The sequence below is a fragment of the Zingiber officinale genome, chromosome 1A (assembly GCF_018446385.1).
Source record: "Zingiber officinale cultivar Zhangliang chromosome 1A, Zo_v1.1, whole genome shotgun sequence".
Classification (NCBI taxonomy): domain Eukaryota; kingdom Viridiplantae; phylum Streptophyta; class Magnoliopsida; order Zingiberales; family Zingiberaceae; genus Zingiber; species Zingiber officinale.
Genome location: NC_055987.1, coordinates 146,753,201 through 146,778,346, shown reverse-complemented (window position 1 = coordinate 146,778,346; position 25,146 = coordinate 146,753,201). Strand labels below are relative to the sequence as shown.

The following is a 25,146-nucleotide window of genomic DNA, read 5'->3' as shown; positions in this document are numbered from 1 at the left end:
TAGACCCACTCACAAAGGCCTTACCTCTACAGAAACATGAGACCCATGTGAGGAGCCTAGGACTGAGAGTCCGTAGTGTTTGGCAATAGTGCAAGTGGGAGATTGTTAGTGTGTGCACTTATGTGCCAAGACACTCCTTATGTATTTGGTGGATAATTATTTAATAAAAACAAGAATTTATGATTAATTATTTACTTTTCTGTACGTATATGATAATGATAAAGTCCCACAGATTAATGGGTATATTAATCTGAAAACAGTCCTTGATCGGATAGATATCTAGAGGGGACATGGATATCTAGATCAACGCTGAGTATGACTAGGTCGAGATAGACCGGAGGGATGGATATCCAAGTTGTACTTGGGGGTGCCTTGAGTTTAGAGGTACACTGGACACGACCCGCTCAAGAGGAGACCACATATTAAGCATCATTGGTTATTCCTTTTATGAACGAGTGTAACTAATCTTTTGACTTGAGACCTTCATTTATTCTATGCGTGGAGTTATGTGCTTTGACGCCGTTAAAAGCAGTCTTTAATTTGATTGTGATTAATACGGTAGTTGGGTGTATGACAAAACGTAGAGAGAATAGTATTGAGTCAATAGAGGATTCATCGCTCTCTTGGATTAGGAGTTAACATCCTGGCCGCTTGATAGAGATATTAGTGACTCAAAATCCATAGTCATGGGAGGAATGATTTATCATTCAAGAGGAGTCTATTATATCTTGGAAATCAAGTAAAACAATTAATTTGGTAATGATGCATAATGTATCGAATTAATTGGGATGTAGGCTTTAGATGAAGAGATTGAATTACACAGTAATCGATTTATACTGGTTTACAGTTTATAACTGATATTAATTTTATCGCGTTGGGTGGCTAAAAACTGTTGCTAGACGGTTACCTTAGTCTGTGTATGGATTTACACTGCCTTCGTGTATCAAACCTAGAGGGTCGCACGCATAGCACGTAGACATGAACAATGGTATCGGAAGCTAGTCGAAATCAAGATCAAATATGGATTTATTTGATACAAAGAAGAGAGAATTCGAATAGTCATAATCATGATGATTAATGGAGAATTCGAAGAGTCATCATAATGATAATTAATAAAGAATTTGAATAATTATCATAATGAAGGTTATAAATGAAGAATTTATGGAGCCTATAACTCTTCATCTTCCTTATTAATGAAGATCATAAATGATGAATTAATTGAAAGCTTAACTCTTCGTATTCCTTGGAAACTATAAATAGCCATCCTCGGAAAGATTCAAAAAAAAAAAAAAGGATTTCATTCTCTCCGTTTCTCCTTCGTCAACTTCGTCTTCCACCGGAAGAGATCGGTAGTGCTTCCAAGATTTTATCGATCCAAGTGGCTAGCACCTAACGGATCGTGTCAAGTTCGTGATCTAGTGCGCGTAGATACCGCTAGAGGAGTCACACGTGGGACTCTTATCTATCTTATTTGTCCGTGATATTATTCACACCTATCGAGGTCTCGAGGTATGTTTTATATAATTTTGTGCAAAACTATATGTACCACGAAAGATCCATGATTCATTATATGTCTTCCGCTGCGCTCCGTTCCCAACAGAAAATATGTCATAACGTTTAGACAATTGCTAATCTTGTTCAAAAATATTAACAAGATTGATAGATGACATATCTTGAATAAATTCGGAGCACGACTCATACTTAAAAGTCGGCCTTCAAAATATTCATCTCTATTAATCCTTTGATTTATTCCTTTGGGTGTTTTATTAGTGCACCACACTCATATAGACAATCACTTTTGTTTTTGATAATTCAGATGTCTAATTCTTACGATTCAATTAATTCTAAAGGTGACTGACTTAACCTTATAGAAAATTTTCACTGATCTCTAAGGGTAAACTACAAAAGCGTTGCAATAAGTCATTCGCAGTTGACTCTGTGATCTTCGTCATCCCTGTAAGGTCGTCCAATGTCGAATCGGTACTCCGCTGGTGAAGGTAAACTCATGGGCTTTTTCCTCCATGGGTACTTCAGCCCACAGTCACCCAAGCTAAGTTTTTCCACTAAATTCAGCACCTGCACATGTCCTAGCAGAAGATCAAACTACGACACTCAATTTATCTCCGTTGCGTCTTAACCATTGCATCATGCCCATGAGGACCATTTTAATCATTTGTTTAGTTGGCATCAAAGTATCCAACTTACGCCAACTAATCATGAGAATGACCGATTTTCCACTTGCCACTAATGTAATCGGAAATCACTCACAACGGACGACTTATCAGCCCAATGTTCTTAGGTTAATTAGTCATTAAGGAAAATTTATCTGATAATTTACCTAAAGTATTATTAATTAGAGTAAAGATAAAATCATTACCTTAGCAGCTCCTTCAGGATGATCTCACACTCTTAAAATGAAATAAATCATGGGAGCACTTATCTAGTAAGGGGCCCTTTGTCGAAGCTCATTATTGATCTATAGCTGAGTTGTGTTGGTGTTCATAGGTTATGGTTGTGATGCTCCTCTAATGATGTATTTTGTCTTCTAAATAAAGGTGTCATTTGTACACACACCTATATATGTCAGCCCCAAAGAACCGAACCGAACTAGCCCATGTTTAAGTTTATTCACTTATTGTGTTTGGGCTTATTAAAAATGTGAGGTTTTGATTGAGCTCACTAATAGTAATCATTAATCCTCATCACTTAATTAAATCATCAATGTAGTAAATAAAATTTATATACTTATGCCCCTGGCAATGGTGCAATGGCATTGCACCAGCTACAACGTATTATAGGATATTTTTCTCTAATAGGATGAAAAACCTAGAATATTAGATGTTGAGCGAAGAACTATGTTCACTTCTAGATTTATCCTGATGATCGATAGAAATTTTTCGTGCGATCAAATCAATCACCTCATGTACTTAATTGCAGGGGCAAATTTACACTAGAACGAGGGTCATGCCCCCATGGCAACTCTCAAACAGAAAACATACAATGATACAAACCATGAACGCACTAGAAAAATATCATGTGCTTAACTGAAGCTTATACAAACGAAGAATATTTATCTAACATACCAGATAATAATTAACACAAACTTTCATAATTGTATATGAGCGGAGGATTTAGAGTTAGAACTCATTAGTTTAACATATTTTATCCGGACTAATAGGAAGAGACAATGGCAAAAACATGCTTTCAAAATAATTACTACCTGCATTAGTTCTTGACAGAGCAATTACTCTTGATTTAAAAATCAAGAAGAAAGAAATCTTAAATATCAGGTGAGGAATCCATGATTTACTCTCTCAAATCTCATAAGATTTTCTCAATTTAAATAATAGATTTTTGCTCTTATACTACAATAAAAAATTTTCTTTCTCCCAATTTCTCAAACCAAACCCATAGTCAATGCCAAAACAAACTTTCAAATTTTTTGTCTTGACAAAGCAAGTTGAAGACATGAATATCGATAGATAAGAAAGAAGCTTAAGATGAAATACAAAAGTTATCCACTATACAAGTCAAAACACTTCGATTTTTCTCTTGAAATCCACTCTGACCCCACCATAAATGTATATAGTTGGTCTAATAAAATTAGCATGCAGCCTCCCACCCTAATTGGGCTACAAGTGTTAATTTCTGAACCAGTGAATTTAAAGTGGCTTTTTCAATACCATCAAAACATAACCTTTCGAGTTTGCCAAGTGAGGATATCGATTCCACAATATCCATCATCCGATGAGTCGTTTCCAGCTAACGCTAATTTATCTATTTATTTATTTATTGTTTTTCGATAGCTTAAAGCGACCCACGTATAAAGCACATTTCAAGTTCTTGTCACAATTAGGCAATCCTCGGCGGATCCTGATCCACGACATATACCGACAAAATATATTATTCATGAGCATCAAGCATCAGCAGTAATCGGAAGAAGTGGAAACTCAGCAAGGCAAATGGTGTACTTCAAAGGTTGGATATGTATCATGAATAGCTCATCACCTTCAAGTAAAAACACTTACGTGCGACTTTGGAAAAGCTTCGCGCGTGCAGGGGCGATGACGTAGTGCCTACGCGGTGGTGCGAGCTGATTAGAAGGTTCATCTGGTTACGTTTAGAGTTTTGGATCAGTAGAACTGCAAATAAAGAACTGTAAAGGAGCCAGGACCGTTAATATTAAACTGACAGCCTCTCGGATATATATAAATAGGGAATTATATGATGATTACATAGATAGAGCGATGGTGAAACTGGTCTTAGTTATCCAAAGCAGTAGTGTGCTTGTGATGATCCTGCTGCTTTGTTTCACTCCCAGCAGCAGGTCTCGTGAGATTAGCTCAAAGGTAAAGATGAAATCTGCTGTAATCATTGGAGAGAAGGTGATCGTGCCGTCTGTGACTACCAAGCATGGAGTGCTTGTAGTGGAGTCAAAGAGACTTAGCCCAGGTGGACCGGACCCACAACATCATTCCATTAGCCCTTGATGTTTTGTGTGATCATGAATGCATGTTAAAGATGACAGATAGACTATAACGAATGCATGTTAAATGTTTTCTGCAGCTAATAAAGACAACTTTGTACTCGCCCAGATAAGAATATATATATATATATATATATATATATATATATCTATCTATCTGCCTCGATATACTTCTTTCTTAACGTTGGTATGGTGGACAATTATAAATTGTGCGTGTGGACTAAGTAGACATAAGTATACTACCCATGCAACGATAAACCGGATATTGTATTGGATCAGGATTATAATTCTGAACACAACAACAAATCCAGCATTTAAAGACAAACTTATTCTGTCACTAATCCGTCACAATATATGTTTAACACAGAATTAGTGACGGAGCATACTCTATCATTTAGATTTCTGTCACTAATATTTTTTATGGCGGAATATAAAAGGTATTAAATGAATCCGTTATTGATATCCTAAATAGAATTTAAATTCCATTTATCAAACCAGATATATTCATCACTAATACAATAAACAAAATTTATCGATGTATTAACGATGGATATTAAAATCCGTCGTTAATCTTCCTTGCAAAATAAAAGATCTTTCCCATTTTAATCCATTTTCCCTATTTGCATCCATATATAATCAAATACAACAATGCATCCATATCAACAAGCTCACAAATACATCAAATCGTCACAAACAATGATTTACATAACAAACAATACAATCCAAAGTATACAAACCAACAACACAAATCACATTAACAAATATTCATTCAACAAAAATATCAAAAACTAATAGAATCTGATAAAAATCCTAATACATCCAAAATAATGACACAAAGTTTATATCATCTACATAAAACATATAACAACAATCAAATCTTATCCCACTAGATAGGGTCAACTATATAGATCCTTTTACGTTATTGAACTCTATGGAACTGAATGTTGGGCTATGACTCGAGCACATGAGCAGAAGATAAGAGTTGCAGAGATGAGGATGTTAAGGTGGATGTGTGGACATACGAGGATGGACAAAATAAAAAATGAGAGCATTAGAGAGAAAGTCGGAGTTGCATCCATTGAGGAAAAACTCCGAGAGACACGTTTAAGATGGTACGGACATGTGCTTAGACGACCAATAAATGCTCCAGTTAGACGATGTGAAACTATGATAAACATGCATATCAAACGAGGAAGAGGAAGACCAAAAAAGACTTGCTTAACAACAATAAAATAAGATAAAATTTATTTAAATATAGATGATGATATAATAGGTGATTGAGCTCAATGGCGTAAAAAGATTCATACAACCGACCCCATCTAATGGGAAAAGGCTTGGTTGTTGTTATTGTACGTCATTGAACTCTATCTCTTACTATATCATCATCGATACTTAAATAAATTTTATCTTATTTTATTGCTGCTAAGTAAGTCATGTTTGGTCTTATTCATCCTCATTTAATATGTGTTTGTCATAGTTTCACATCGTCTAACCGAAACATTTATTGATCATCTAAGTACATATTCATACCATCTTAAACGTGTCTCTCAGAGTTTTCCTCAATAGATGTAACTCCAACTTTCGCTCTAATGCTCTCATTTCTTATTATGTCCATCCTCGTATATTCACACATCCATCTTAACATCCTCATCTCTGCAATCTTCTGCTCATGTACTCGAGTCATAGCTCAACATTCAGCTTCATATAATATAGCTGGTCTAACTGTGGTTTTATAGAACTTTCCTTTAAGTTTTAAAGGTACTTTACGGTCACATAAAACATTCAACGTTCTCCTCCATTTCACTAATCCTATTTGTATTCTATCTAAAACATCTCTCTCAATCCATCAATCGTTTTATAAAAATGATCCTAAATATTTAAAGCTCTCGGTTCCGGGCAACTCATCATTTCCTATTTTAACAATTGTCTCATTACGTTTAATATTGCTAAATTTAAATTCCATATATTCTATCTTTACTCTACTAAGCCTAAAACTCTTCCCTTCTATTGTTTTCCGTCAAGATTCTAATTTAGTATTTACTCTTTCAATACCGTGTGCAAATCTTGTTTTTGCTCCCGATATTTTTTAATTATTTATTTAAGAAGATGTATAACTTCTATTGTCGACCTTCCAAGTATAAACCCAAATTAATTTTCGGTCATCATGATGTCCTTTAATCTTTTTTTTATTATTTTGTTTTTAAATTTCATGATATGACTTATTAGTTTAATACCCCTATAGTTTACACAATTTTATACGTCTCTCTTATTCTTATATTAGAAAATTAGAGTACTTACCCTCCATTGATTAGCCATTTTTTTCACTTTCAATATCAAATTAAATAATTCTATAAGACATTCAATACCTTATTTCCCTAGTCACTTCCATACCTCTATTGGAATATCATCTGATCCAATAACTTTTCTATTGTGCATCTCATTTAAAACTTGTTATACTTTTGAAGTTTAAATTCTATGATCAAAATTTAAATTTCAATACTTATTTGACATACATAAATTATCTAAGTTAAGTTGGTCACCTAAAACTTTATTAAAAAGTTGATGAAAATATCTCTTCCATCGTTTTTTTTTATTTCATCATCATTTACTAGTATCCTATTACATTCATTTTTAATACATTTTATTTAGATAAGATCTCTTATCTTCCTTTCTATCACTTTAGTTATTCTATAAATATCTTTTCCCGTTCTTTTGTATCCAATTTGTAATAAAATCATTTAAAGTTTCATTTATCTTCCTGACTAAACTTCTCTCTTCCAAACATCAAGTCCTGTTTAGATCAACTCTTAATAAAATTAACCAGACTTAGATATATTGTCAAACATAAAAATCCTAGAGGTCGATTGCACCAACATATTCTTTCTTCTATCAACGACATCATAATAAATGTTAGTAACCTTATCGGTGGAAAGAGGCTATGAACTTTCTATCTCTGCACTAGACTGAGATGACTATACAACTCTAGTGGACATTGCTTCATGTGTCAAAATAATAATTTTATTATCCTCCACATAAAATCTATAAATATATTTATAAAAGTTAATATTCTTCCGTTAATTGCTAATGAACGTCGATCGATAAATGACTCATATTTCTTTTTACGGGTCTTATTAAATACCTCTCAACAAGTAGCAGATCTCTGTAATTTAGCAACTTATGTATAAAAAATGCAAGTATATTAAAACTAATAAAAAAAACATATGTAAAATTTTTTTATAACTTAATTTTAAACTTATCAAATCAGAGACACGCTCTACGATAGAAACGGTATCCAACAGTATGTTTTATGAATCCGGTGCTCGACCCAGCAAACTCTAAATTGTGATTGCCTCGAGCAATCGCTGAATTGGACTGCCAATACTGAGCAGCCCAAATGGCTCTCCAAGCCTGCCAAACAGCATCAGGGACTTCAGATGGCTTGGTATCCCTCTGCCTCCACTTGTATAACATGTCCCTGTACAGTTTAGAGTAGTAGTTGTTCCAATTTTTTAAAATCGGTCTCGTGACCCTCGTTCCAAACATACCTCTTCTACAATAATAAATTTTGAGAATTAGTATCATGTTAATTTTAAACTATAAAATACATATTATATTCAAAATACTTACTAAAAATTTACCATAGTAAAAGTCCTTCATGTCTTGGTCTACAAGCCTTCGTGTAGTACTAGATGGGGACAATTATTCTTTAAACCTTTTGGATATGTAGGTTGCGACCTATTGGTCATCTGGAATAAAACTACATGGAAAAACATCATGTATGAAATATATATGACAAATAAAAAGAAGATTAAGTATTGGAATAATTTAAATACATAAATATTTATCAGTCACCAACAACTCTCAAAACAATCTAATCACAATGTGCTCTATGTCCTGACTGCATGACTATATATGCAAAATCACAGTATAAGACATACACATTTGAAATAATAATGTCTTCTAACTAGGGAGATGAAAAAAAAATCATACAATATATCATGACATTATTACTAATTTTTAATTACCTATGTTATTCTGAATCAACTAAATTAATATTTTATAAATTCTCATCGCTGGACTCCATTGTTACATCAACCTCCTCATTGTTACACATCTCTCCATAATACATTTTCTCATCTACAAGTAATTGTGATGTGAATTGCATTTTTGAATCAACTAAGTGTACTTCGACTTTTTCATTTTGATATGTATCATGGTTCTGAGCAGTTACGGTGTTCAGCATTTCTCTGGTTGACCGAGGGTTTATTTGGCATACTACTAACCATTCACTAGATCTTCTTCTTTTCGTTGGGTACTTAAGATAAAATATTTGACCAGCTTGTACCACGAAGATGAAAGACTCAAACTTGTTGAATCTTTTGTTTGCATTAACCTCAACTAAATTATAGAAAGCAGAACAAAAATTAAGTATGGATCATGCCATGAACATTTGAACAATACACATATTTTAAAAAGTAAAGCAGGATACTCAACTTCTATGATTTCCTCAAGTCTATCATTATAATCAAATTAAGTATCATTGTTGTTTGTGAATCATTTTACACAAACACCAGAATTATATGTAATCCTTTGTGAATCGCGTTAGCCCACGTTAAATCTGAATCCATTAACATAACATAATAACCTGAGTAAATTGTTATATTATGGAGAAGTCCTGATACAAGATTTTTTTAGTATTTCATCTTGCACATTTGATATTTTAAAATCGTTCGCCTATAACAGTAGTTATGATATAAATTAGATGTACATATAATACAGTAGCATTGTAATAAATAATTTAATCATTAACTTATATAAATCTGAAACCAATATGCAAATTCATCATCTAACTTGTGATATACCTCACTTGCACTTATTGATGGATTTTATAGGTGTAGTTGTTTCGTACAAGCTATCAAAGAAGGTAATTTGAAAACATATTAGATAATATATCAAATATACGAAAAGCTATGTATCTCTATATACTTGAACTATTATCTTATATATGGTTCGATCTCTTCACAGTTCAAGAGAATATATGTTCTTGTTCATTTAACCATCTAAAAATAATTACACTCATTGTCTTATTAGAAAACTTGAAAATAAAAAAGCATCTCTCGATCTGTTGGTTGAGTATCATCAAAATTCTAAGAACACTTATGATGTCAGATTTTCACATTATCTGCAAAAATAATAAGAACAAAAAGACGTTGCTTCTTCAACCAAATATACATTATATATTAATCTCTCAACTCTTACTTTATTACGAATATTATTCTTTAATTTTCCTCAAAAACCTTTCAAATTGGTACATCCATTTGTATTGTATAAGACCAACTAATTATGCCTCATAAGGTAAATAAACATATAGATGTTCTATTGAATTAAAAAAAATTAGGTGGAAATATGCATTCAAGCTTACAGATTATCATTGGAATGTCTATCTGAAGCCGAAGCATATCGGATGTTATAATAATGCTTGAAGTCAAATCTCTAAAAAACAAACTCAATTCCATAAGTGTTTGCCAAATATTATTAGGAAATAGGTCATGGAAAGCTATTGGAATGTCTTTGCATGAACACGTGACAATCATAACTATTCATTCCAAACATTTTTAATATGTTTTTATCCACATAGCGAGACATATTTGAGGCATATTCATCAGAAAATTTGATTATTTTCAACCAAGTACATAATGTCTTCTTATCTTTTTGTCCAATGTATAACAAACCTTCGAATATTTACTAGTTGTTTTATTCTAATGAACTCAGGTCTGCTTACTAACTAATTCTTTAATTCCTCACATGAATTTACTATATATTTAGTTTTCCCATGAACATTCATCATGGTATTGAAGATGTTATCAAAGATTTTTTTTTTTTGACATGCATTACATTTAAATTATACCAAATGAGTAAATATTTCCAATATGGTAGCTCTCAAAATATACTACCTTTTCTCCAATAACACTTGTTCACTCTAACAATGTACTTATTTATGTCATCAGAATTATCCTGATATACTGGTAGAAATTCATAGCTGTCAATTTCATCAAGAACTCCTTCACATGACTTCCATACTGGGGGAAATTTCCTGACAATTTCATTCCTTTTAAAACTTTTCATATTTCGTTTGAATGAGTGATCAACTGATTAAAATTTTCGATAATTGTCAAACCAATCTTTCCACTGCAAGCTAATGAAAATGCATCTGACATCCTCATGTAATTTGAACATGCTAATTTGTCATCCGTGCTCCATCCTGACAATATTGAGTATGCTGAAAAATCACTAATCATCCATAACAAAACAACATGCATTGTAAAGTTTGATTTACTTGTAATATCATAATTCTCCAATCCTACATTCCATAAATGATTTAACTCTGCAATCAAAGGTTGTAAAAAAAAAAATTATTTGCCCTTTTAAATTTTGAGAACTTTGGAATAAGAATAGTAAGAAACATAAATTCATCTTTCATACACATCCATGAAGGTAAATTGTATGGTGTTAATATAACCGACCAAGATGAATATTATTGTCCATAGCTTCCAAATGGCTAAAATTCATCTGCCAAAAGTCCAAGTCTCACATTACGTGGTTCCATTACAAAGGAAGAAAATATTATATCAAGATGTTTCCATGCAGGGGAGTTGTAAAGATGGCACATTCTATCTCTTTCATGTACATGGTTTTGATGTCACCTTGTTGTTACGGCAAATGCATATAAACTTTGGAGCCTAACAGTTAATAGAAAGTAATACATGACTTCTAAGAATATTTTTCTTCTTCTTCCCAAGTATGCTACTACTCTACTTATAATGAGAGTAATTTCACATTCTACATTCAATTAGTTTGTTATTTTCATTCCAAAAGATCATACAATTATTGATACAATAATAAATCTTCTCTACTAACAAACTCAAATTTCTAATCAATTTCTTTGTATTATAGAAACTATCAATCATGCAGTTATCAACGAGGAGTAACTCTAATATCAATTGACACATATCATTGTAACATAGTTCAGAGAAATAATGTTCTGCCTTCGTGTTCAATAATCTTGCAATAGCTGATAGTTGAGAATGATCAAAAAGAATATCTTCCGATAATTCTCTTTTACTGGCATTTTACATGTCATACATTTTCTAAACTTCAGGTGTAAGTATTTCCTCTATATTCAATTGATCATATGCATTCATTGCGTTGTAAACCATTGACTGCATTGTATTCACGAGCCCTGATGATTCCTCTAGAGCAATTGGCCAGAATGACAAAGCAACAGAATGTCCAATTTGATCAAATACATATGGCCCTCCATAACAATACCAGTTGTAATAATTTAGAACAAACTCATACCTACATATATGTGTGTTTTCATTATATCCTCATTACGAAAAGTTATATTTCTACATCTGCGTTGATTATATGAACACTTTAACTAGGCATCATTAAAATTCTGGATGAGACTTAGCGAAGTTCACAAACTCTTCAACCCCAGCAAAAAATTCTTGACTGATAAATTCATTATCTAATCTATTGTATATCTAAACATTGTTCATATACATTATATCCTAATAAGAATAAATTTTTTAATATAATTAATCTTGTCAAACTAAGCATGCTTATATTTAAATCATTCTATTTAATTTAACGTGTAAAACTAAGCATGTTCAACCATTGTACATATTGCTTGGCTAAGATAGTAACATGCGTGTTAAGCTAAGGATGCTAAATAGTTATGTATAATGTAGCATCATCAATGTTTTAATGTCACTATAATAAGATGACATCATAACTTGAGAAGCATGAGAATTTTGAGCTACGTTGGATATATATAGGAGTAACTCATAATTTCATTGCTAAAGATGAGACAATTAATAGATGAGAGTTATAATAGAAATTGATATTCTTAGAAATTGGCAATGTCGGGCATGCCATTGTTCGGCACCGGTCGAGCACTGCCGAGCGCAAAGTTCTCGGTGGCGGTCGAGCACTACCGTGCATGGCAATTCTCAGCGGTGACTGAGCACTATAGTTTTCGACGACAGAGTAGCACTGCCAGGTACAGTAGTTTTCAGCATCGCCCAAGCACTGCCGGGCACGCATGGCAGTTCTCAGCGCCAACCGAGCATTGTGGTCACGGCAGTTCTCGACGCCAGCAAAGCACTGTCGGGTGCGGCGATGCTCGGCGCCAGTAGCCATGGTGAAATGATAAAAGGAGAGAGGGAGAGGGAAATACCTGCATGCCGAAGGAAAGATCGCCAATTGCCAGAGGAGAGTACGCCGGAGGAGGCGATAGCCGATCACCTGAGAATGTGATAGTTTAAAGAAAGATCGGGAGGCGCAAACCCTAATATCTTCCTAAATTTAGCGATGGACAATAATTATCCGTCGCTATTAGCAATAAAATATTTACTCCATCGCTAATAGTGACAGCAACATAAATTATCCGTCATGATATATGGATAATAAATTAAAAACCCCAGCTAATTAACGATGGATTAGCAAACGGATATTATGTTATCCGTCACTACCAGTGATAGTCTTTAATAATCTGTCGCTGAATCCGCCGCTAGTGCATGGTTTTATGTGGAATGCTTCGACTTGGCTGAAGAGATGGCAACTGGTAAGATGCATTTTACATTCACACTTTTCGTATTTGCATCCAAGATTATGGATACCTAAAACTTGCTGGTGCTCATCAAATAAGGATTTATTATTAAACTCATATTCATCCAATAGGGTGGGTGAAGAGGTTCACTCTTACCCTAACAATATAGATTGGCTATGTCCACCAAACAAACTCAGATATGGAATGAAGACCAAAAATAAAAGGCCAGGAATTTTAAGAATGTATAAAAACTGAATATAGAAGCATTTATAACCTAATTTGTTCAGCAAGTGGAGATTTCATGAATTACACTGGGTATTTTGCACTGTTTAGAATGGCAAATGAAATCATTCATTTTACTCTTAGTTCACCTGCTTGCTCGGTCCAAGTCGAGTTAATCACCCTGTTAGCATGATTGTTCTCTAGTGGCTTCACTTGCTCAGTTAGAACAAACTGCTAGGCTCGTCTGGCCCAGCACACTCATCTTATCCCATGTCAATTGATCCTACCATCTCAACTCGATTATCCACTGAAATAATCATGTAACCTTGAATTGATTTAACCAGGTAACTATAAAGAGAATAATTCAAATCCATTATTCATTTCTCTGACAAACATAAGAATCACAGACCCAACTACTTTCTCAGAATCGAACCACATTAGCAGCAGTCTCTAGATAATAACGGATGCAAGGTTTCAAAAGAAGGGTTAAAGTGATACATGACCGGCCGACGTACTGCATAGCGCATATGCCATGGGGCGTATACAAGGTGCCGTTAAAAATATTAAAATAATGGTTATATATATTAAATAATGTAGATTAATAAGTAGATCCTTAACAGCGATGTCAATCAATATATCCAATAAATTACTATTTTATTATTATCTATGTTGCATGCACTAATTAGCTATTGATCATTTTGGTAGATGTTTGAAATAACTGTCCCTCATTAATTTGAGATGGTAAGTGTTAGAATATAGATTAAGCTCCACATCTAAATCTTAGATAAATTATTGGTGCATTGATCTCAGTTAGCAGATCCATTGGATTTTTTGTTCCAAAGGTTGTAAAAATGCCTCACTGTCAAACGATAATGCAATTTTCTCAAGTGTGTTAAAGCAAATATTCAGTTGCCAGAGATGATAGGCAACATGATTACTGTATGAAGTCAATAATGAAAAGCAATGTTATTTAATTAATTCTTCGCAAGAAATGAGTTAATGCATTTACTGTAACAATTACATAATTAGACAGTTAGAAGTTGGCCTAAAAGCTAGCTAGAGATTGTTTCTGGTTTATATTATGGCCACAGACTACCTTTCCGTTCCATCACAGGGAACTGAGGAATTGAATGCTGAGCAGCAAGTACTTAATCTAATGAGAGAATGTAGGGAACTATCCTGGTGTATGATAAATTGATGAGTTTGGAAATCATGCAAATCATATGGTCTACATCTTAGTACATTTGCTTTAAGTAGATGACCATCTCTTACTACATTTTAAATGTTCATGGTAGAAAGATAATGTATTAGTTTCAAAAGATGCTGCGAGAAGCTACTTAGATTTCTTTTAAATAATCATGCAAAAATGACTGATTATATTCAATACAAAGAAGTAACTGCATGCAAGAACAAAAATATTATTTTTCTCAAAGTTTTATCATTAAGTAGATTCAGTGAAAAAGACCACCCCACAACTTTTTTCTGTTGTAGTTGCTGAGAAGATAAAGGCACAATTCTAATGACAACGAACCGCTAACAGACTCAGGAATCTCAGCCTTTTCTCTATCAATGTCATGTAAGCTTCTGATAGTGCACTTTCTCCACTTCAATTGGCTGGATACAGATCAATCTAATGTTAAGCTTGTGTGCAACCTAAATCTCTAACTTTTGAGTTAGTCTGTCTCTTCTTACCTTCTACTCAAGCGAGAGGACTCATGATTATCTTGTTAGAGTTTATCCTACCCTTTAGTGGCATGGAATAACTGTCTGGAAGATCTTAGACTACTCTTTTGGTGTACCTCTTACGCAAATGATGGAGCACCCAGCAAGAAAAAGGTGGATTGGTATACCTACTCTCTCTTAGACATATTTCCCACCATTAGAAACGCCAGGATAGCTTCAACCACATCTGAAAAGGACAAAGAACACCGTACAGAATTCCACCAATACATCCTCACATCCCTTGTAAGAATATACTCCAACTTCTATCCAAGTTGTTGCACCCAAGTGCAAACTCAACCCCAGAATAGGTGGGGGGTTAGATCAGCTTTAACACCTAGTATTACTGTTATACCATGCAGACACAATTTGAGAACAATATAACTAAAAGACGACCATTGGAACCAGCTGTGCAGAACAGTGCAGTAACTGCAGCTTATAAAGTCTCCACCAAGGAACTCTCAAAAGCCTATTAAAACACCCTCCATCTTTTACATCAATCTCTTTTGTTCCCCAAGCACTTTCTTGCCCCCTGGCCTCTCAAAATGCACTACAAGTGTAGGTTTCCAAGATAGCAAGCTGAAGCTTTCATAAAAAAGGATTAAAATGGTTAGAATAAGTAAAAGGGTATTTGTATCTTTTGGTGTATATCTTCTTTCCTATATAAAGGCCTAACTCGTGGGGGTTCCAATGATACTAGATTCTAGATTTTACTTTAAACATGGTATCAGAGCCAAGTTAAAACCCTAATTTCTTTTCTCTATCCGCGTCGTCTCTTTCTGCCGAGCCTTTCTCTTCCGCAAGCGACGCACGAGTTCTTCTCCAGCGCCGCACCGCGCGAGTTCTCCAGCGCCGCACCGCGCGACGCACAAGTTCTTCTCCAGCGACGCGAGTTCTTCTCCAGCGACGCGCGAGTTCTTCTCCAGCGACGCGCGAGTTCTCCAGCATCGAGCTTCGCCTGCTGGTTCGTGGACGCTGAGCTCCGCCTCGTGGACGCCCGACGCCCGCCTGCTGTTTCGTGGACGCCAGACACCCGACGCCCGACGCCCTTCTGTTCGCGTTTTCCTCTTCTCGCGCGGCTAAGGCACAGCGGCGCTCCCCTCTCCCCCACAGCGTTTTCTCCTTTCTTCTTCTTCTTTCCGGCCGGCGGCACCTCTTCTTCTCTCCAGCGGCGACGGACGGCGATGAGTGCTGCGGGCTGAAAGTGACAGCGGCGACGTTCCCTGTTCAAGCTCAACTCTTTGCCGGCAGGGGAAGAATCGGTGGCACAGTGGCGTTCCAGTTCCTTCCCATCCATTAGCAAGCTTCGAAGAGTTCCTGCTGGAGTAGGGCATCTCCGAAGAAGCTTCTACATCTCATCCGACCCTGCTGCGAGTTTTCCAGTGGCTGTTCACGTTACCCTGCTGCGAGTTTTCCAGTGGCTGTTCTCGTTCCCGGATTCATCCGATTGGGCAGAAGAAGCAAGCGCAGTTCGGTCCACAGTTCTATTCATGGCTACATCTGGCGCCCCAAAGCCAGATACCTCAATCTTTACCAACCATATTGCTGCACCCCTTTCTTCCGAGCAGTTGGATGGTAAAAATTATATCTCCTGGGCATCTCACATTGAACTTTGGCTTGTTGGACAGGGATATGAGACACATCTCACTCAAACTGAAGAAGATATTCAAGACGTCGATCGTCCTCTGTGGAAGAAGGTTGACGCTCAGTTGTGTTGTATTATCCGAGCCACCATCCTCATCTCTTAGGAATGTCTTCCGTACTCACAAAACCTGCAAAGCTGTTTGGACGCAAGCTCAACATCTCTTTACAAACACCTCTCGACGACTCTATCAAGTTTGTGAAGATCTCATGACTATCCTCAGCGCCAATCAGATTAAGGATTCAATGTCAAATTATCTGGGTTCAGTTTCTAGCCTTGTTTGTGACTTCAATGAACTGCTCCCACCTGCGGCCGATCCTGTTGAAGAGCTTGAAAATCGGAAGAAATTTTTTTATGTCTTTGGCTTTATATGGTCTGCCCACAGATATTCATGTCCGTGACCAGATCCTGGGCTGCCCCACAGAAGCTACCATGGAAAATACCTAGGCGACTCTTCTCCGTGTCCCGACCAAAGTCTTGACGATGCCTTCTTCTGTTCCTATTGACTCGTCAGCTTTGGTCTCTCGACACAAAGGACCTCCACCTCGCAAGGGTGGCAAAGGACGCCCTTGGTGTGATCATTGCCACCGACCGGGACACACGACTGATAAATGCTGGAGTCTACATGGTCATCCTCCTCGTGCTGCTCAGATTGTTCAGAATTCTGCTGCTCCTTCAGCTTCCACTTCACAGTTAACACCTGATTCGACTTCAACACCTTCCTATACTGACTTTCTGAAATGGTTTGAGGATCGACAGGCTTCGGGTTCCACTGCTACCATTGCAGACGCTGGTACTTCCTTTGCTGGCATATCTCGTTCTTCGGGTCCTTGGGTTCTTGATTCTGGGGCCACCGATCATATCACTGGTAATAAATCCCTTTTTTCCTCTCTCACTACTTCTGGTAATTTACCAATGGTCACCATGGCCAATGGTTCCCAAACTCAATCCCAGGGTATTGGTATTGTTCATCCTTCTTCATCTCTTTCAGTTCATAATGTTCTTTATGTTCCCGGCGCTCCTTTTAATTTATTGTCAATAAGTCAACTTACTCGATCTCTTGATTGTGTCATTTCTTTTACTAACACGTCTGTTTCCCTACAGGCCCGGAGTACGGGGAGGATGATTGGCTTCGGATGTGAATCTCATGGCCTATATCGACTTCACCAACCCTCTTTTGTTGGTTCGGCGGCGGCATCTCCACTTCTTATTCATGCTCAGTTGGGACATCCAGGTCTTAATAAGTTGAAACAGTTACATCCTAGTCTTTCTCACTTAGAGTCTTTATCTTGTGCGTCGTGTCAATTAGGTAAGCATGTTCATAGTTCTTTTTCTCCTCGTATTGAGAGTCGGGCTATGTCTCCCTTTTCTTTGGTTCATTCTGATGTTTGGGGTCCGAGTCGTGTTTCTTCTACAATAGGGTCAAGATATTTTGTTACTTTTATAGACGATTTTTCCCGTTGTACATGGTTATATCTAATGAAGGATCGTTCAGAGTTGTTTTCTATTTTTGAATCCTTTTTCCTTGAAATAAAAACTCAATTTGGTACTTCCCTTCGAACTTTGCAAAGTGATAATGCACGCGAGTATTTGTCTACTCAGTTTCGTACCTTCTTGACATCTCATGGTGTGCTGCATCGCACGTCTTGCCCTCATACCCCTCAACAGAATGGGGTTGCAGAACGCAAGAATCATCATCTCCTTGAAACCACCGGGACTCTTCTTCTCCATTCTCATGTCCCTCATCAGTTTTGGGGTGATGTCATACTTACTGCGTGTTATCTCATCAATCGCATGCCTTCATCCACTCTCCAGGGTAAAATACCTCATCAGGTACTTTATCCACATCAGTCCCTTCATCCTCTACCACCTCGGGTCTTTGGTTCTATTTGTTTTGTTCATGCTCTTGATCCCGGCATTGACAAACTATCTCCTCGGTCTCATAAGTGTGTCTTCGTTGGGTACCCGCGGTCTCAGAAAGGGTACAAGTGTTATTCCCCTACTCTTCGTCGGTACTTCATCTCTGCTGACGTCACATTCTTTGAGTCGGTTTCTTTTTTTGGTCCTTCCGCTTCACAGGCCGAGGTGTCTCCCTCTCCACCTGCACCAATGACTATCTTTTATCCTCCGGAGGCGTCTCTATCACCTCCTGCCTCGTCTCCTCCTTTGCAGGTTTATCAGCGCCGTCCTCGTTCTGCTTTGCCGCCGACCAATACTGACACTGCTGTGGGCACATCTGTAGAGCCAAGTCTTTCGTCGTTTCCTCCGGTCCCATCTCCTGACTCTGATGTTCCTATTGCACTTCGAAAGGGTATGCGTTCCACTCGTAATCCTTCTCCTCACTATGTTTCTTTAAGCTATCATCGTCTTTCCCCATCCTATTATTATTATCTGTCTTCCCTGTCGTCTGTTTCTGTTCCGCCCATCCAGGATGGAAACAGGCTATGCTTGATGAAATGAGTGCCCTACAGAGCAGTGGGATTTGGGACCTCGTTCCTCTACCTCCTGGGAAGTCAGTGGTTGGTTGTCGATGGGTGTTTACGGTGAAAGTTGGTGTAGACGGCACTGTTGATCGGCTTAAGGCTCGTCTTGTCGCTAAAGGCTATACTCAGGTATTTGGATTGGATTATGGCGACACCTTTTCTCCTGTTGCCAAGATGTCTTCTGTGCGTCTTTTTCTGTCTATTGCTGCAATTCGCCATTGGCCCCTTCATCAGTTGGACATCAAAAATGCATTCTTACATGGTGACCTGCTCGAGGAAGTCTACATGTTCTGGTCTTGTATGTCGTTTGCGGAAATCTTTATATGGTCTCAAGCACCTAGAGCATGGTTCAATAGATTTAGTACCATAATTCAACAGTTTGGCATGACTCGAAGCGAGGCTGATCATTCTGTTTTTTATCGTCACTCATCTACTGGTTGCATCTATGTAGTGGTTTATGTTGATGATATTGTCATCACAGGTAATGATCATCTTGGAATTTCACAAGTAAAACAACATCTTTTTAAACATTTCCAGACAAAAGATCTTGGCAAACTCAAATACTTTCTAGGAATAGAAGTGGCACAGTCTAAAGATGGGATCATTATATTCCAAAGGAAGTATGCAATGGATATTCAGAAACAGAATGTTAAACTCAAAGACAGTCGACAATCCCATGGATCCTAATGTCAAGCTCCTACCAAATCGGGGGCCTCTTTCGATCCCGATCTGAGCAGTGCAGGCGATTGGTAGGGAAACTAAGCTACCTTACTGTTACTCGTCCGGATATCTCATTTGCAGTGAGTGTAGTAAGTCAATTTCTTAGCTCTCCATGCAAAGAACATTGGGATGCAGTGACTCGCATTGTTCGATATATCAGGGGAGCACCAGGAAAGGGTCTTTTATATGAAGACAAAGGACATACTAAAGTCGTAGGATATTCTGATGCAAATTGGGCAGGATCTCCCTCTGATAGAAGGTCCACTTCTGGATTTCTTGGAAAAGCAAAAAACAAAATGTTGTGGCAAGATCCAGTGCAGAGGCAGAATATCGAGCTATGGCTATTGCTAGTCAAGAACTTATATGGTTAAAACAGTTGCTTCAGGAACTAAGGTTTGGAGAGGTTACACAAATGTCACTCATATGTGACAATCAAGCTGCTATGCATATTGCCTCAAATCCAGTCTTCCATGAGAGAACAAAGCATATTGAAGTTGACTGTCACTTTGTCAGAGAGAAAGTCATATCCGGAGAAATATCTACTAGTTTTGTCAACTCAAATGATCAGCTAGCAGATATATTTACTAAATCACTTAGAGGTCCCCGGATTGACTACATATGTAACAAGCTTGGTATATATGATCTATATTCTCAAGCTTGAGGGAGAGTGTTAGAATAAGTAAAAGGGTATTTGTGTCTTTTGGTGTATATCTTCTTTCCTATATAAAGGCCTAACTCGTGGGGGTTCCAATGATACAAGATTCTAGGTTTTACTTTAAACAAAAATCAATAAGCTTTAGGGGTGTAGGTTCAAGAGAGTTCTAGAAAAGAATCATCATCCGCACATCCAAGTCTAAGACAGACATCCAACAGCGGATAACCATAATCATGGAGCAAATCCAAACAAGGAAATAAATACATTACCTGAAAGAAGAATGTAATTATAGAATGTCACCTTCAAGACTGCAGTACACCTAGACACTGGGAATCCACTGCCACAAATGAAATTGAGCATGGATTGGAACAAATATGCACAAAGAAGATAGAGAGAAAGAAGTCAAGATCTTACCACCATAATAAACCTCACAAGTTGCACAAAACATAGAAAGAGATGATCTTTGGATGCTCTGATCACTGTTCGTGAAGGAGAGCTCACATCCAACATGGAATCCTTACCTCGTCAAAAAACAACACATGTGTTACTTCCTCCGGAAGGACCATAAATCTTGGAAGATAATCATTTAGGGGCTTGTTTAGATTTTGTGAGCAGTTTTGCATATTGCACAATTCTTAATAAACATGTAAACTAGATTCTAGAACCAAATTATTCATTAAAATTTTAGAACGTAGTTAAATGATCATTTTGTTGGTTGGTTTGAGTTTGAGCTTCTATGTGAGCATGGGCTTGGTAAAATTTGAGCTCAAAAGCTTAACAAACTTTATGATAAATAAGCTTGAATAAGGATTTGGAGTAAAGTGCAATAAATGCTCATGCGAAGGATTTTTAATGAGAAACAAGACTATACATAGTAAAGTGTTGGTGTATAATTATTCAATTTCCCTATTATAGATTGAGAAAGGTGTTGGAAGTTAATTACACAATTTGGAGATATTTGTCGGAGTTACCAAAAACATTCTAAATTGAAATTACAAAATAATTCAGATTTATCTATCAAGATGTGGCTTGATCGGATAATCTCAAGCTACTAAATAGTGAAGGATGAACTGCTTGGAATGACTGAGTTGCGTTGTATAGCCGAGTCACCGAGTCAATAGAGTCCCGAATCGTCGAATCAGCCAAGTCAGCCAAGTGTCGAGTCACTGAGTCAGCCGAGTTCTCTAAGTGCCGAGTCGACCGAGTGTCGAGTCAGCCAAGTGCTCCAAGTGCCGAGTTAACCGAGTGCTCCAAATGTCGAGTTAGTCGAGTCGGCCGAGCCCAAATGGGGTTGTTCTACCGAACAAGAAAATGATGTAGAGTACTGGGGAAGAAATCTCGAGTCTAAGTGGGTTTCCGAGAGCTCGAAAACAAAGACACCAAGGACTGCATTCAAAGAATTTTATATTTGTCCCTTCCGGCGATACTATGGGGTCACGTTGGATGTATATTTCCTAGGATACAACGACATAACCAAAAATGCAACCTAGCACAGGTTGTTTGTAGCGAACTGAGAGAGTACCCGAACACTATCACAAGTAGAGTTGTCGAGTGGTTGCACCGCATAGAGAATGAACAACGAACAAAGGTGGAGGGGCTTCTTTGCTTCTGTGTCTCTATCTTTCTTCTGCTCATGGGCAAGGCCTCCTTATATAGGAGTCTCATCCCTCCACTACATTGAAAGCTGAGTAACGGCCATTCAATGCCCCAGGCTAATGACAGCCATTAGTCATTAATGGTCGGCTATTACTGTTTCGGAGGTTATGGAATCGCCATTATAAACCAACCACAAAGCCACAAACTCCCCAATATGGAACTAAACTCTCATGCACTTGGGAGCAAGGTTTAAAATTTCGACGCGTGCCGAGGTTTCAGTCCTGGACTGAAACGATATGGTTTCGGTACCGTATCGTGTCGTGCCGATATAGTTTCGATATTTTTAAAATATAAAATATATTAATTAAAAACTAAAATATTTAACATAAATATTTAAAAAATAAACAAGATAAAAAATAATCTTTTAAAAAAGGAAAAGATATGAAAATAGATAAATAAATAAATAAATAAAATTTTTATTATAATTTTAAAATTAAAATAAATGAAATATAAAATTAATTAGATAATTTTATAAGGGTCTAATAAAGTCTCTTTAGATTATCTCCACCATAACTAGGAGTTGATTAAAAAAATTAACCTAAGTTTAATTAAAAAAAAAAAATCTGAAATCCGACACCACTTGCGAGCCCGCACGACTTCGATGCTGTCGCAGGGTTGCGCGACCAGCCATGGCCGCGGGGATTGCATGACTCCTTCACGCGACCACGTTGGTCGTGCAACTCCTCTGCAGTGCGGTCGCACGATGCCTCCACGGCGATAGCGGAAGGGTTATGCGACCTCCGCTACTGTTGCAGGTCGAGCGACCCCTCTACTGTGACCACGGGGTCGCGCAACACGTTGCACCTGTCGTGGGTCTGGTGTCGGGGTCGTGCCGGTCGACGAGCGAAATGAAACATTTCGCCCGTTTCGACCGTTTCAGCACGGCACTTTAAACCATGCTTGGGAGACCATTCTCATCCACCTCTTTATTTTCATTCACATTTTCAACAAAAGGTTCTTCGAGTGCCAAGAGAAAATTTCTAGAAGAGTACAGCAAAGAGGTCGACCTACTTCTAGCATATCACATCCTAATATATTCATCTTTGATCCATAAAGAAAATCCACTATTAACGAAAAAATGAACAATAATTATGTTAAAGATGTATGCTGTTTGTGAAAAAAGAAAGAAAGCAGTTTTATCTAGCACGCTGGACCAATTTCATAATCTGAGTAGCAATATGGGAAGGTAAATTGGCTACGAATTCCCCCTGCAAATCGATGACGTTCATGCTCAACCAATATGTTCAGATCAAGTTTAAACGCTATAGAAATAATAGAGATGAACTCTAGATCATACAAGAAAAAATGTGGTGATTGTTTTCAGGAAAATCCATGAAATAATAAGACAATCAAAAGAAATAAAGACGGAGATAAACGGGAGGGCGAAGAGAGGATCACCTAATCGTCTCTTCAGTAAAACATGGAACGAGAGATGTCTCCTCGCTGCTTCGAGTTGCAAGATCCACGGAGCGGACACAACGGATCAAATTAAACAATTCGACGCCTCAAATGGCAAATGCAAAATGACTGATTCGGTGATCGAGGTGGTACAAGGAACGGAGGTGAGAGCGTAGCGCGTTCAAGAAGAGAGGGAAGAGGAGAGGGGACAAAAATGGAATTTCGATTCGGTTGTGGGAGATAACACGCGCGAATCGAACCCAAAACGCGAATCCTCGGCCAGACCCAGCACAAGTTAAAGTGGGCGAAGATGGAATTTGACTAGGGTTTCCGTGGCCATGGCGACTGCGCAACAGCAAGGGGGAGCTCGATGAGCAAAGAGGTGGATCAGCTGAAGCCGGGGACAAGCGGCCACCTGGCTAACATGATCCAGTCCAAAACCGTCCTCCGCAAGGGAGGCGACGGCCGCACCCCGCCTCCGCCCTACAAGAATCGCCGAGTGCCTCATAGGCGACGACGCCAGCACCATCCTCTTCGCGGCTCCAAGTGAACAGGGTTCCGAACTCTTTCTGAACAAAAAAATTATTCTTATTTCCGATTTCATAATTTCTAAAATTCTTATTGCCCAAACTATTTGAAATTACAAAAATAGTAACAGAATATTAAGCAGTAAGACTGTGATCCAAATAGAAATTGTTTTTAAAAATAAATAGATTATTTTATTTTATTTTATTTTAGTTTCTCTCTTTTTAATATAACATATTATTTCAAAAATACCAATTAAAGGTAATATATTACAAGATTAATTATAAAGATTAATAAAAGGATTTGTAAGTAACCCGAATAAATTTTAAAGTGATCAACCGACTAAAATTAGACTGTACGGTTTGATGTCTTGTGTTTAATTATGTAAGGACTTAGAATATAAGAAGTCGAGCGAAAGACACAATGAGCGAGAAAGATAGTATGGGAAGCGAGACGACGGGCTCAATGTATCCGAGGGACGAAGAGTTGCGAAAGAGTACACCGACCGAGTGCTTCCGAGAGACGAGAATAGGGGAGGAAGACTGCTCGAGAAGACTGGAGTAGGATTCAGATGAGCTCAACTCTGGGCAACAAGAAGATCACCCAAGTGATCGAACAAGTCAACTTGAGTTGACTCTTTCTAAGGGCTCGGACTCTAGGCGCCCGGACCAAGTCTAGGCACCTGATATGTCCCGGCCACATCAGCAACCCATTGTGAAGAGGATCAGAGATGGAGTCCACGTTACCAAACTCCAAGTGCCCGAACCGGGTCCAGGCGCTCAGAAACTGATAAGTCATTGACGAAGAGTTGTTGCGGAGTGGATTGAGACGACCACATCTAAGCGCCCGGACCGGGTCTAGGCACCCGGGATCTTCCACGTTAGCAAACAGCTAGTTCGACCAGTGGATTGTAAATAGAGCCCTGGTTCTTGAAACTTTGTATAGCACACACGCAGTACTCAAATTGTCTTTCTGTTTTTGAAGTATGCACTTTCAACGATGGTAAGAAGCTATTCCGTCTTCATC

At 37.5% G+C, this 25,146-nt stretch overlaps 1 long non-coding RNA gene across 2 annotated transcripts; it reads right to left on the bottom strand.

Annotated features, from left to right (window-relative positions):
- Positions 1-7,784: 7,784 nt before the first annotated feature.
- On the bottom strand, positions 7,785-24,182 carry LOC122037878. 2 transcript variants are annotated; one of them, XR_006127761.1, is made up of 6 exons: positions 23,596-24,182; positions 20,956-21,057; positions 20,811-20,878; positions 12,729-12,796; positions 8,114-8,243; positions 7,785-8,036 (listed from the first exon to the last, which is right to left on the bottom strand). It is a non-coding gene; the product is annotated as an uncharacterized LOC122037878 (long non-coding RNA). The 2 variants fall into 2 exon arrangements; XR_006127762.1 differs by lacking the exons at positions 7,785-8,036; positions 8,114-8,243 and adding an exon at positions 10,258-10,748.
- Positions 24,183-25,146: the final 964 nt, after the last annotated feature.